We start from the raw sequence: 15,290 nt of genomic DNA, 5'->3' as shown, positions 1-15,290 counted from the left end.
ACCCCTGTAAAAGTCAAAAGGCGCAAGTTTTACTTCAAAAAACTTACTTGCGGTCGAATCTAGAGCATTCTAGAAGATGGTTTAACGTGGATTGAGCGCCTCCAGATGGTTCATGCATCCCAATGAAAGAGGAACTTATCCCATGAAGAGGGGAACTATCCCTGTGAAAGAGGGGCTTATCCCATTGATGGTGGACCTGTTTAACTTCCTCCAAAGCATTATAAATACAGGCATTGGGCCAGAGGGAGGAGAGGTTGAAAGCTGAACATTCCTAAGGGTAGATGCTGCTGAAATTAGGACTCCCTTATAGAGCTTGAGAGGAGAGATTCCAATCCTTTCTTAGCTTCATTTGGAAGTTGGTGAGCTGATCAAAGTAGAGGAGAACTCTTGCTGGACCCTGGGAGGAACCTGCACAACACCAAGGCACTGGTTGTAAGGTTTCTTTTGTTTCCAATTGATACAATTAAGTTCATTTTTCTCAACAAGTTGTTATATATAATTTGTTTCATAAACTCCTTGGTCTTTATGATGAATATGTTTTATTATATGAGTTATTCAGGTGCTATGTAATCGTTTGCTTGTTAGTGAATGCAGGCTTCAAGGAGAAGGAGCTCATCTGGATCGGAGAGGCTTGGCTGCTACAAACAACGTTGGACTAAAGGTAAGCCTTAAACACCTGGTTTCTTTTATTTTAAATGCATATTTAGGGAAAGCTAGTGCTTGATTGTTTTGTTTGTCACTAGAAAACGCCTTAGTTTTTAGGGAGGTCGGTTTTGTCCGCAAAATTGACTCTTTCCGCATGACAAAATGGCGACCATACTGGGGAATCCATGGATTTGATTGATTTCTCTTTTTTGATTGATACTTTGATTTGAGAAACGTTGATTTCGTTCTAGTTTTTGACTTGATGATTGTGGGATTGGGTGAATTTAATTAAATTTTGGGAGAGGTACGCACCCTCTGAGTTAAGCACAGTGCGTACTAGTACGCACTTTTGCTTTGTGCACAGATTGTAGACGCACCTGTGTAAACAGGTTGCCTGCGTACCCTGTCAAAAATTTGAAAAATTTTAAATTTTTCCTTTTTTTTATTAGTTTAGAATTTGTTTATAGGTTTTAGCCATTGCCCAGACCTGCTTGTTCCCTGTCAAAAACTTTCCTTGGTTAATTTCATTGGCATTCTTGCTCTAAGCTTTTATCAATTGGGTGTTTTGAGTCTCTTTTTGAGAAATTCTTGATTTGATTTCCTTTGGTCATTACTTGGAGGTTTGTCTCAGTCTTTTCACAATTTTGCATCTTTTTGCTTTTGTTTTGGAAAAAAAATTTCCCCCTCATTCGCCGGGGGGGGCTAAATTGTGTATGAGTGTTAATCACCTTTGAGTGTTTTTATTTTTTGATCTTTGGAACTCTCACCCAATTTTCTCGACTTGCACTTGATTGGTTCTTAGATTACATTAGAATCATCTTGTGTTTGAGAATTCTCTTGCATACATCACATTTGCATAATTAGAATTCTCATTTTCAGAATATTAATGAAAAATGTGCATAGATTACATTTGCATACTTTTCAAATGAATTGTGCATAGATTACAATTGCATAGTTTACATTCTGAAAAATCAATCGTAGATTTAGATCAGTTTTCTTTGATTTGAATTTACACAAAAATAAAAATAAAATAAAAAACTATTTTGGAATTGATTTGCATTAGTTTTTCTTGATGAAATTAGTGCATTAGAGAATTTGTTATATTTTCTCCTAGTGATCAATTTTTTGCATTGTTGGAAGTGAATGGAAACTCTCTCCTTACTTTAGTTAGGATTCATCGAATTGAAAGGATTACATTATCATATTCGATTGCATTCAGTTTTGAGTCGGGTCATAACACCATTGGTTTCGCATCCATTTACCCTTTTGAGTAATAACAGCCTAAATAACACAACGCTTAATTAAAATTCACCTAGTAACATTTTTATTTCTAGGGCTCTGATACACCAACTTAGCTTAGGCTAGTGTCTTGGAGTAGGAGAGTAACTAGCATTTGCACCAGATGTTGCAAAGGAAACGCCGTAAATTGAAGAACACAAATACAACAAAAGGATACTTTGATAAGGAATAAAAATATATTGAACGCTCAAATCAATGCCCCATTAACTGGAACCACTTAGTAGACATATCTATCAACATTAGGGTTATATACAATGATCAAGAAATTTCTCATATACAAACAACACCTTCCACAACAACCTTTTGTCACATCCACATTTTAAAGAATGCCTTGGAACGTGATTGGAATCTCCCATATTTCCTTTTTCATTATGCAAATAAATCTTCCACGGACAAAAATTTACAGCTAATTTGTTATAATCGGGATTATGTTTTATTTATTTCCTTCACAATCTATCACTTTTAAATTTTAAACATGGTTCTCTGGTTTTAGGTCGCAAATTATGTGATAAAAATGTGCTCATCATTTTCACTATACCTATATTTTTTTCCATTTGTAAGTATTTAACACTGGCAAGCAATTGAATTTGCACAGTTCAATCAAATTTGACATCATTAAGGAAACTCTATTTTTTACTGTCTAACAGCATTGATACATACATGGCCAACAATTAGGTTACAGAAAGTATTCCCAAAAATTATCTTATTGTCGCACAGTTCAATCAAATTTGACATCATTAAGGAATCTACCCGAGTATGAAGAGAAAGCAAGAAAACAAGGGGGGCCAAAAGGATCTGGAATGTATGGATAAGATCAATATCTCTTTAATTAGTTTTCGGGTTGTAGTTTCAAGTTATCCTTATTAGTGTTTGGTAAGATTGACTCATTTTCACTCATTGTGTGTATCAGATAAATTGGTGGGCTTGTTACTAAAACAACAGTTGAAGTTGTCATAACTGAGCATGCCATTGCACCTCCTATCGAAAATTCAGGGAAGGGTGTTGCTCAAATTTCCCTGTTAGGATTATTGACAAGAGAGAATGTTCAATGGTGGCAGACATTGTGAGTTCTAAATATGTGCACAGGCCACTTGGTTGTCCATTTTTTCAAACCATCTTCTTGGTTTCTGATTTGATTTGGCCAATCCTTTATTGTATCTGCATCGTCTCAGAGCTCTTCTCATGAGTATATTCATCAACAAGATCTTATTTACCTTCTACAAATATCAGGTGAAAAAGTTAACTTACTTGAAGTGAGACCACAATCATATGAAGTGATTGAATATCTGGTACTCCAGAGCAAACCCATTCAGCTCAGGGTCTGCTTCATGCATTTATTATAAATAACCAGTCATCGCGTGGTTCATATTCTGGATAAGTACTTGTATGGTAAGCTTTTTATATGTATAATTTTATGTAGTTAGCTGCTGCAAGAAATTTGAAACTGGTTTGGTAGCTTATATTTGAATTAGTTACTCTTATTTGGTGGTGGTTTTGAACATAAAATAAACAGCACTTTGTTCCTCATGTAAGAGGGTACTTATTTAGAATGTCGAATGTAACATATGCAATCTACATGTATGCCCTAACAACAATGTGCATGCACTATTTAGTACGACATGGATCCTAGCCCTTAGTAATGAATGGAGCAAGGACTACTATGCAACTCTTGGACATTGGCATTTATGCTGTGAATTTTCTTTTCTCAAGAGTTCATAAATGAAATGTTTTGACATTTTCATGTTCAGAGTTATCCTTTCCTTTTTTAGTTCAAATGATATCCAATTTTTTAGCAAAATTTTGCTCTGTCCTAATTTGGAAATAAAAAGTTCATATTCTGATTATTCTTTTGTTGTCATTCACAGGATTTTGTTTCAGATGATTTAATCTTCTGTGGGGTTTTTTGATGGCCATGGTCCTTATGGTCATCTTGTTGTTCGCAGGGTCAAAGGTTCATTACCAGTGTAGCTGCATTATTTTTGGCAATCTTTCAAGGATAAAGCAAACAACATCAATGCTACTGATACATACAATAATAAAAAGAAGGCCAAAAATGCCCAAAATGACTTAGATGGTGATGGCCAAGTCAGTTCAACAAAGGAATCCAATCTTTTTTCTACCTCGAAAGACACCTACCTGAAAGGAATCCAGTCTTTTTTCTTTTGCAGATACATATCACCTACATTTTGACCTTGAGGAAGTTTCTTATTCACACAAATTCAGGGTTATTTCTGTGTGGTTAACCTACACTATTTTGAGGATAATTGAATGATGTTTGGAGCACAATATGTGGATTTATTTTGAATTCAACATTTTGTCTGCACAAGTGTGTCCTTCGATCTTGTACTTCAAACCCCTTAAGTTGTTCTACGTAGACTTCCTCTTTAAGCAAGCCATGTAAGAAGTCAATCCTAACCTCCATTTGGTGTAGGATCCATCCTTGAGAGGCAACGAGAGAAATAATAGATCGGATAGCTCATATTGAACAATAATACTCATAGCAACTAAGTACCCTTGATACCTATTTGGCTTCTTACTTTCACAGAATTTCCCTCTTGGAGCGATATGTCTTTCAACATCTTCGAGAGTATTTTTGAGCTAGAAAGATATTTTCCTTGAGGTATAGGTATCACTAGGTGGTGGATCAATGGGATCCATTGGGCCTTCAACATCAGGCATAGGTTCATCTGAAGGAGGTTCATCCTATTTTTCCACAACATCATCATTATTGTCCTTCCTTGGAGTGGGGAGATCTTGGGTCTTCCCAAGGGAAATATCTTCATCGAAGGTGACATCATGGCTAACTTCCACATCTCTTTGTCCAAGCACATAGATTCTATATGCCTTTGAATTCTCACTATAGCCCACAAATATACCTTTCTTCCCAGATGCTTCCAAATTGTTTCTTTTCTCTTTATACACATGAAAATACACAAGACATCCATATATTCTAAAATGAGAAACACCAGGTTTCTTACCAGTGAAAACTTCTTCAGGTGTCTTAAAATCCAGTTCTTGACTTGTGCCACACGTGTGAGAGAAAAGAGAGCCCAATAGTTGTACAAACCAATGGGAGTAGGAGAGAGAAGAATACGAGTGTTGATGATGATGCCAAATAAGTTGAGAGGTCACGGGTGAAGAGTCATGTCCATTGGGCTTCATGAGCCTCCATGATGATGTGGCCAACCTGAACAATTTGCACATGTGTGGGCATAAATTCAAAATCTCACACTTCTGCTTGTCCAAATGCGATGATTTTTTTATCAATTTTGGTCTCTCTCATAAAGTGAAATTTAATGCAATCATCATCTCCATCAAATGAATTGTCCCAAGGTGGAATTTGGCCCTAGTTGCCAATTTTAACACTTTCGATCTTTCAATGGTCTTAAGTTCCAAATTTCACTCCACTAAAACCTAAACCCTTAGTAATGATGAGAAAGTTTTAAATGGGGGAGAAAGCATAGTATGAATTCTATAGAAAGTTTGGAATGATCCCTCATTACATTTTAATTGGCATGGAAAGAACATTAAACTAAGGAGATAACTCCCTATACTTTCATACAAAGGAGATAACTCCCTGTACTTTCATGGAATTGTTTTCAAAGTTTCAATTTTAATTTGAGAGCCACTCTTATAATCAATCACGTGCATTCTAAACTTTTCATTTAAACAAGACACAACTTTTCATTTAAACAAGACAATTTATACTTTTCATTTAAAAAAGACACTTTATACTTTTGTCAGTCAGTGTTGAACTTTTATCATAGTGAATTTAAAACATTTAATGGAGTATGAAACTTTTTAAAAGAACATATTTAATTTTTGTGCCAAAAAAAATGTGTGCAAGTTCCTCCCATAGCTAAAGTGAAGTTTTAACTCTGATAAAAATGAAAATTTACCTCAACTAGGTGAATTAGAAGATTTTTTGAAGTTGATGTAGAATATCTTTTTTATATTGAAAATTTTAAATTAAAAAAAAAAAAAAAAAAAAAAAAAAACAAACAAACAAAACAAAACAAAACTTGTTAAACTGAATATTAGTTAAAACAACCACTCAAACCAATATTTTCATCATTATTCAAAAGAAAAGATTATATATATATATATATATATATATATATATATATATATATATATATATATTGAAAAAAATAATTAAATAAAAAATAAATTGCTTTTAAAGAACAAAAAGCCTATGTCTATTTTGTACATCTCTCATTTTTTCTTATATTCTTTTCCCTCTTTTGGGCATATTTGATGGTTAGATAGTAGAATTCTCAAATTCTTACTCATTGAAATATTAGGTAACTTTAAAAGTTTATAACTACAAAATATTGTGAATAAAACTGAGTTGGTTCATTGCATGAAGGAAAAAAAAACACATTAACAATTAGCCATCACTTATTATTAAGACCTATGAACCTTGACAAGTATATCATAGCTTGTTTGGTAGAAATGAGAATAAATTGTTGATGTGAATTGGCATAGTATTACTACATATAGAGGTCAGAACTAAAATAGAAAAAAAAAATGCAGATGTGAAACTCAAAATAATAGAATCAAAGCAGGAAAAAAAAAGACAAATTAGTTAGAGGCACCTTACATCCAACTACACTGCCTGTACAAATCCAAGTTGTCTGGAGTTCTCCAATATTACCTTGATTACCTTGTTGAAGTGATAAAAGTTACACAGGAAAAAGGGTAAACTCCATTTGTATATAACAAGTGAAAATTCATAACTGTCAAAGTGAGTGAAAGTCACTGATAGGAGTTATTGAACTCTTCTTAAGGACTTAAATATAGAATATTATCAGAAAATAATGAGCTTACATGGTAGCTCATAGCCTACTATATTGTATCTCTATATTGTACATTTATCCAGCTTGAGTTTTAGGGAAATGAAGATTTTTCTCCATTCTATTGTAAACCCAATATGACCAATGTCCAAAGCTCTAGTTAAGATATCTATTGGATGGAGTACTCTGAAACAAGTTTTGCAAATGCAGAAAATTTGTTGCTGAGTAGTTTGGATGGAGTGTCATACTCAACAATTTGTCCTGATTCAAAACAAATACAAAAGTAAGTAAAAAATGAAATGTGTCCAAAAAAATAGTAACTGTAACAAAACACTAGAAAATAAACAACTAAAAAATGTTATACCATCCTTTAATAGGAGAACCATATCACTCTCAATAACAGATGGAATCTGATGTGCTATAGTAATGACTGTGCAGGTAGAAAATTGGTGGCGAATTATTTGCTGAATAAACCCATCAGTTGCAGTGTCAACTGAGGCAGTTGCCTCGGCAAGGACCAATATCTGACTTTGTTTCAGTAGTGCCCGTCCCAAATAGACAAGCTAGCATTGACCCACACTCTAGTTTCCTCCATTCTCAAACACTGTACAAGACAGACAAGCTGGCATTGACCCACACTCTAGTTTCCTCCATTCTCAGACACTGTACAAGACAGACAAGCTGGCATTGACCCACACTCCAGTTTCCTCCATTCTCGGACACTGTACAAGAGATCATTCCATTAAATTCGATTCTCAATTTTCATTCTAAAAAAAAGGGGTCCTACAGAACAGGTAGGTCTCAAGGACACCAAAAAATAAACAAAACATGAGCACTAAGATGGAAAGAAAATAGTAGAAATAGCTACTGTAAAAGGTTTTATTTTCCTCCTTCAGGACTTCCACTGAATGTGATAAAGACACATAGACCTGAGGAATCAAGTTTCTTTTCTTTTGCTTGTACAATATCACCAAGTTGGCACTTGTCCAAAGCCTGAAAGGACAAGCAAAATTGAAGTGGATTCATAAACAATAAACTTATAGCAAGATCCACAGGGAAATATCTATATTCTTCAAGGCAAGAATAATTGGCGCTAAAATTGATGCTAATGCTTATAGAATATGAAGCAAAACTAACCTCCCAAATCTCATCATCCAAGCAATCTTCGAGAGGATCCAAATTATTTCTTATAGTGCCTTCAAACATTGTTGGTTCTTGGGGAATAATGCTTAATTTGGATCTTAGGTCATGGAGGCCTATGGATGAGATGTCGACTCCATCAATGACAATTCTGCCCATTGTTGGTTCCACAATGCGAAAAATGGATTGAATAAGAGTAGATTTGCCACTTCCTGTCCGCCCCACAACTCCCACCTTCGTGCCTCCAGGGAAAGTGCATGTAAGGCCTTTCAAGACAAGCGGAAGATGTGGTCCATAACGCACCTGATTGTATGGATCAAATTTATAGATGAACTGACATGCAAATTACTAGCATTGAATGCGTGAAAAAGAGTCTATTTGTATTGAGTTCTGACCTGCAAATCAGTTAGATCTATCGTTCCTCTAGATGGCCAGTTGGAGTTTGGTCTACAATTCTCTATAATCACTGGTGACTCACTGGGAATTCATGAATACTGCATTATTCTCTCCGCTGACAACATGTTGGTCTTCACATAACAAAGGCACCATATTATCCAGGCTTGTACCATGTTCAGACTTAGACTATATGTTACTGCCAACCCTGCAGTGCCCGTTAAGGTGCCATTTTGTTTACTTTCATATTTCATTATAAAGAATATGTCTAGTCTACTGAGATCAGTTTAGGAAAAATAATTGTAAGCCAAGATATTGCTTCTGTACCTACTTGGGCTAATAACACCAAAAAGAATGCAAACACAAGATTTGACAGAAAATCCATCCGAATGCCAAGCCACTCATTGGCTCCAACATTGTGGAGACTAGGTCTCATATATATATATCAATCAACTCGAGATTTCATTCCATGAATCGAAATTCCTGGTCAAAACTTCTAATGGTGGCTGCTCCAGAGATTGATTCTCCAAAATGTTGTACGATTGAAGCTCTACAAACTGATGCCAGCCGAGCCAGTTCCCTAGCTGATGTTATGCAGTATTGCTGCATGCAAGGAAGGTCAGAGGAGTTACAAGAATTCTCTTATTACTATAAAAACCCAAAAGCATGGAAACAAAGAAATACAGATAAACTGTTGTCATGATAGAATCCTGATGCAACTTAATCTATTTGATAACATCCTTTTCAATCAGATTATGGGATCTACCTACAGCAAACATTGAAGTAGAAATCAAACTCTCTTATCGCCAATTTATGTTCCTCTGAGAAAATTAAAATTTGCAAGTTCGTATTTATTATTATTGAGAAATACAGAGAATACTTGATACCATATACAACTTGCACCCACTGGTATAAACATAATGAAGACCTGCCAAGCAATATGAGACATGACTGCAATGATCCCCAAAAGTTGTATAAATGCAAAAGCCAATTCTCCTAGTTGAGAAGGAATCAATGTGTCCACTACACTCTGATCAGTTGATGCCTGCCAAGAAACAGAGAGCTTGTTACTGACCCACTAGAATCAAATGATTTCCTCCTCTCTCAGGAAAGGTATTAGCTTATTAAAACAATAAATGTCAACTGACCCGATTTAGTATTCGCCCAGATGGAGTTGCATCAAAGAAGGACATTGGTGCACAAAATATACACCTGTGCAGAGTGCTAAAAAGCTAATTAGCAGTTTTAAGTCCAACCAATGAAAGAAGCATAGACGTCACAAGAACGCACAGGGAGCTGCTTAATGTCAAAGCAACATAAACTAGAATGAAAAGGGACTTTCTCATAGGGGAACTCTCATTTTCTTTTGTAGAGGCTTCCAATGTCATCCAGAGGTTACTACATATTTGAAGTAGCTGACTTATTATTAGGGCCAGTAGTATTAGACGTATCAAAGTACCATTGTATGCAGCAGTAATGTAAGACCAATGTACCGACATGCTTACCCTACCTCTCTCTCTTTCTTATTCTTGTACAAGCTGTGAATTTTTATTCTCTTTATCCAATCTTTCTTTGTGGTTTTCGGGTTCAACCTCTTCCTCTACATCTATTGAGTTCTGAACACCGCACTGCTCCAGTGTGTCGCTGGCAGTAACATTTTTTGCTGCATCTGTATTTCTAGGACATGAGCTTTCAACAAATCTCTCTGATGTGTACACTTCAGATTTCTCCATAGCAGAAATAGCTTTCAAAGCTTTCTGATGTGCACCAACTAATTGCACAAAATCTGTGCCTGATTGTAAGATGTCATCATATCTACCAACCTGAGTAATTTCACCATCTCGCATTACCTGTGAATAATATCATTTACATCAACAAAATATGGATCACTTATCTCCTCCTCTCAATAAATGATCAATAAGCCCACTATCCCTTTACCAATTACATTGAAAGTTTTAATATAACTATAGCAGGATGAAAGAAATTCAAACCTACCAGAATGATGTCAGCAGAGGGTAAAAACTCCACTTGATGAGTTACATAGACTAGAGTCTTTGAACCCAGAATACCAAGTATGCATTCCTATAACAAGCAAGTCCAATTTCTTAGATGTTTATGGACATGAATTTGCAGCGGCACAACCAGCAATGTATATTATCCAGACTGAACAATGAATTGCAGAGTGCTACTGTAGAGATTCATCATTCCATCAAAACATTAAAACTAATTAATTCATCAAACCTACAGTATGTAAAGGATAAGAGAAACATACTTGGAAAATATGTTTTCCGGTATGTGCATCCACAGCACTAAAAGGGTCATCAAAAATATAAATGTCTACATGTTGATATAAAGCACGGGCAATCTGTATTCTCTATTTTTGTCCACCACTCAAATTTAACCCTCTTTCTCCAATGTCTGTCTCGTCCCCATAAGGAAAAAGTTCAAGCTCTTTTTTCAATGCACAAGCATCAAGTACACTATTGTATCTAATAGTATCCATCTGCTTTCCAAAGAGAATAGCGTCTTTAATTTTCGCACTTTGTATCCAAGGAGACTGAGGGACATATGCTTTGGTACCACTTAAGCTAACAGAGCCTGATATTTATGGTATTTCACCTAATATGCAGGATAAAGGGCTTGATTTTCCTGAACCAACAATTCCACATACTGCAAACCTCATGTCTCTCTCTAGTTGGACATCTAAACCTCTTATAGTTGGACTAGACGAATTGGGATTCCAAGAAAATATCCCTCCCTGGATTTGAATCGCGAAGTCTGTTGACTCCTTTGATACCTTTTCTACCCCGTCATGTTGTAGCTCTTCCTCCTGCAGAAAGGCCACAATGCGATCTATTGACACTTTAGTTTGAGCAATCTGAGGGATTAAGCCAGGAAGCATGCCCATAGCTCCCTGAAGTGTCCCATAGGTCGCGAGTGCAGAAAGAATTCTCCCTGCTGTCAAAGGCACTCCTATAAGCATAAACGTACCAAAAGTTGCAACAATGATAAATATTGGTCCAACAGAGGAAACAGATGTTGTGATAGCTGATGCGTAAACATATTTTTGTAGCCAACTATATTCTGCCTGCCTCAAAATTTCTAGTTTCCGAAGAAATCTTGTCTCCCAAGCCTGCAATTTTAAGATCCTCATAATTTTTAATGTCTCCGATGTGGCCTTCATCCTTTTGTCTTTTTGTTCCATTATTCTCTCCTGAAATTTTGCTTGCAATTTTGCAAGTGGGAAATTTGGCAACATAACTGCAAATGAGGCTGCCAACCCTGAAAATGCTGCCAAGGCCAACGTCTGATATAGAATAATGAAGGCTAGAACAAATTGAAGAGGGAAAATCCAAATACTATGCATATAGTAACAGAAACATGAAACATTCTGAACATCTACACTCGTGTAGTTGATAATCTCTCCGCTTGTATGCTTCTGTCTTGACTGACTCGAAAGCAACAAGCCCTTCCTGTATATAATAGCTGTCAATGCTGCTATAACCCATAAAGTTAACTGATGTTGTTTGAAAAACCCTTGTCGCTGTGACAAAGACTCTAATACCTTTGCCACAAAAAAAGCACAAGCTAGCACATAGCCTTGACTTTCAAACTGTTTCATTCCACCTAGAAACTGAACAAAGGCATTTATAAAACATGGACCTACATATGATGCACAAGTCTCCAGTGCTGCTACGAATGCAGTCAAAAGTACTTCCTTCCGAAAAGATAGGAGTAAGGCTTTTGCTAATAAGCTTGTATCACCTTTGGCCTCTAGCTGAGCTCTGAATTTAGGGTATAATTGGCCTGTCCTGCCCGCCTCTGCAAAGGGCTTTTATAACCAATAGCAAGCAAAGGACTCATCCAAGAAAATGACAGCCGACTGAGAAGGTTGGTTGTTGCATAAGTAGAGACTGCGTTAATGTTTCCACATTTTTGGGGATTGTCTTTCAAGAGAGGTTCTAGAATGGTCTGTGAGGAGGACTGTACACCACTTCTGGCACAACAACTAGTATAACACAAGCAAGCCAAAATGAGAACAGCCATAATTTCAACAAAGATATCAACATCAACGCTTCTTTGTTTTGTCAACCATTGAATGTCGAGGACGATGAAGAAAGCTTGTAGAATGAATGATAGACTCCACCACAACTACAATAAAAGTGGAAACTTATGTTTACCTTCTTTTCTGAAGGAGCGATGAACATAAGCTGACATTGTAACCCAAGTCAGAGCTTGGACAATATACTCGCCCACATTTTCAAAACCTTCAGGCCTCTCCTTCAGCCACCAATACACAGGGCTCCATATCCCAAGAACGCTATAGCATATACAAAGAAAAATGCAACCACCTAAAGCCAGCTTTTGCATAATCCCCAGTTTAAACTTACTCGAAAAGCTGTTAAATGGAACAGGAGGTGTAGGTGGCCGAGGTGTGTGAAATTTACACCTTGTTCAACACAGTTCAAGGATGACAGAAACAAGAAAGAGCAAATTAAGCCCAATTGCAAGTGCATGTCGAAAGAACTGCCCTCCAAAAAGAGCCCTAAGTCCCTGACACCCAATTGTTTCACCCATTTCCAGCCAGAGGGTATTGTTATTCTTGTTTAGTGCCCCTATGGCTTCCATGACTGCAAACAAATAATTTACTAACAATATCAACAAAGTGCCTTATCAGTATATCTACTTCAGTACCCACATGAAAAAGTGCCAACAGATCTCTTGGTTACCATTACCATTTATAAATGCACATATATATTGGGCTTCATACAACAAGGATGTTGCAGTGCAAAAACCTTCTTGTTTACTGGATTAAATAATTCTAGAAGCAGCATAAACATAACTAGCACTAAGAGATGGTGAGATTAAATAACAGGGCAATAACTGATACTTGTATACTTGACATGCCTGGGTAGCTGGCTGCATGCACTCTCCCTCTTTCATTCTGGTGGGCAAGATGCAAACATTTAAAAGAACAGAGAAATGGGTGTATCAATTGAATGCTTTGTTAAAATATTTATTTCATTTTAATTTTTAATAATTTCTCAAGCTCATCCTACTGTCAGCTCATTGACATTGCCAGAGCTTCGTCTCCAATGTTCTTCTGGGTAACACATATCCAACGCAAATGAATTGCAAGCACATTCAGGTCAAGATCCAGAGCAAATGAGAAGTACATTCTATCCCGTAATGAATCACTAATCCACATTAGCATGAAAAATAAATATTGAGGCATCCTGATTTTTTCTTTTTATATATCAACACACACAAGACCTTAGGTAGCAAGAAACAGTCAAACCTGAGGTGAAAAGTGGGTGGCTGGCTTGCTGAAACTGTTGATTGTCGGCAAGACCCTGCTGCCTCTCTAACATTTACAGAAGCCGACCTGTGGTGTACATTGTAAATTTGGGATTCCATATATCTGTGTCTACCTCGGCTCTCATATTCCTGATCAGCCATCTCGTTTTGCTTACCACCTGCTCTCATATTCCTGATCACCCATACCGTTTTGCTTACCACCTAACATGAAAAATAAATATTGAGGCATCCTGATTTTTTATTTTTATATATCAACACACACAAGACCTTAGGTAGGAAGAAACAGTCAAACCTGAGGTGAAAAGTGGGTGGCTGGCTTGCTGAAACTGTTGATTGCCGGCAAGACCCTGCTGCCTCTCTAACATTCACAGAAGCCGACCTGTGGTGTACATTGTAAATTTGGGATTCCATATATCTGTGTCTACCTCGGCTCTCATATTCCTGATCAGCCATCTCGTTTTGCTTACCACCTGCTCTCATATTCCTGATCACCCATACTGTTTTGCTTACCACCGGCCTGTTCCTTTAGACAGGGCACTCTGTTTGAATCTAATGAAAACTGGTATTCGAATCATATCCACCGATGGTATTTGAGTCTTGTTTCCATCATGGCGCCATGAATACACGACCTCATGCTGTTATGCTCCCTTCCCCTACTCAGGGTCACATTCACACCATGATGCAACTCTCTAAGATTTTATATGCTCGAGGCTTCTATATCACCTTCGTCATTACCGAATACATACAAGAGCGCTTCGTCGTATCCGGATCGGTGGACTCTATTAAATCTTGGCTCGGATTCAGATTCGAAGCTATTCCAGACGACCTACAACCATGCAAAAACGAATTGAACGAGATTTCTTGCCGATATACATGAAATGGAAAAAAGAGAACCCAGATGCCAGATGCCATGCGCAGCCAGGGGATAATGAATCGACTTCGAATCAAACGGTGAATATTAATTCCATCGTCTAACAACGAAGTCAATGGTGCAGGAAGGTACAGAGTGGCACTAGAGGGGAGTCCTTCCCAGAGGAACGCCTTACGGCGTAATTAACTCTCCAAGACAGTAAAACAAACAAGTAGTTGTATCTTGTGGTAGGAAGAAATCCAATTGTTGCATTTATGCTCTGGGAAAGCTCCTCTTAAAGGAGAAGCACGAGATCGTGTCCGAACCAGTGTGGGAATCAATCCTTCCTCATTGGGAAAGACGCCAGATATTCACGTATTAAAAATGGTAAACCTCGGATTAACCATTGTCGAGGAGCCTGGGGTCACTTATTGGTAAACCTTGGATTATGTCAAGGAGCCTTCAAGGGGATTGAGCTTGCTACTCTGCCCTTGCGTGCGTATTGGATCGTAGACTGTTCCCCCAGGTATATTTGTTTCAGTTGGTAACCTTAGTGGCCATACTCTTTAGGATTCTTCCTAAGGTGATAGTGGTGGGAAGATCCCACTGTACCTGGAGCAGACGTCGGCTAGACTCACTTGGATTTTCTGGGGGGTTCTCTTCACTCGAGACAGTTAAGTGGAGGAACTTGTGCCAGTCTATTCATTAAGCAGGTTTCCAAGGTAACTCTTCCAACCGCCATTTCTGTATTGAATTCTGCGAGGTTGGATTTCATCACCAACTAGTGTTTTCGGTACGGAAAGTTACTGTTTGTGTGTGGTTTGACTCCTAGATTTGATAGCGCATGT

The 15,290-nt window shown here is 37.2% G+C and overlaps 1 pseudogene; it reads right to left on the bottom strand.

The window, feature by feature from the left end:
• Positions 1-6,760: 6,760 nt before the first annotated feature.
• Positions 6,761-14,045, bottom strand: LOC149180504 (putative ABC transporter C family member 15; annotated as a pseudogene).
• Between the last annotated feature and the right edge of the window lie 1,245 nt (positions 14,046-15,290).

Source organism: Pinus tabuliformis, chromosome 3_2 (genome assembly GCF_031772625.1).
Source record: "Pinus tabuliformis cultivar Carrire ecotype Pingquan chromosome 3_2, CPIR1, whole genome shotgun sequence".
NCBI lineage: Eukaryota > Viridiplantae > Streptophyta > Pinopsida > Pinales > Pinaceae > Pinus > Pinus tabuliformis.
The sequence above is the reverse complement of the archived record's forward strand: the minus strand, read 5'-3'. Positions and strand labels throughout refer to the sequence as shown.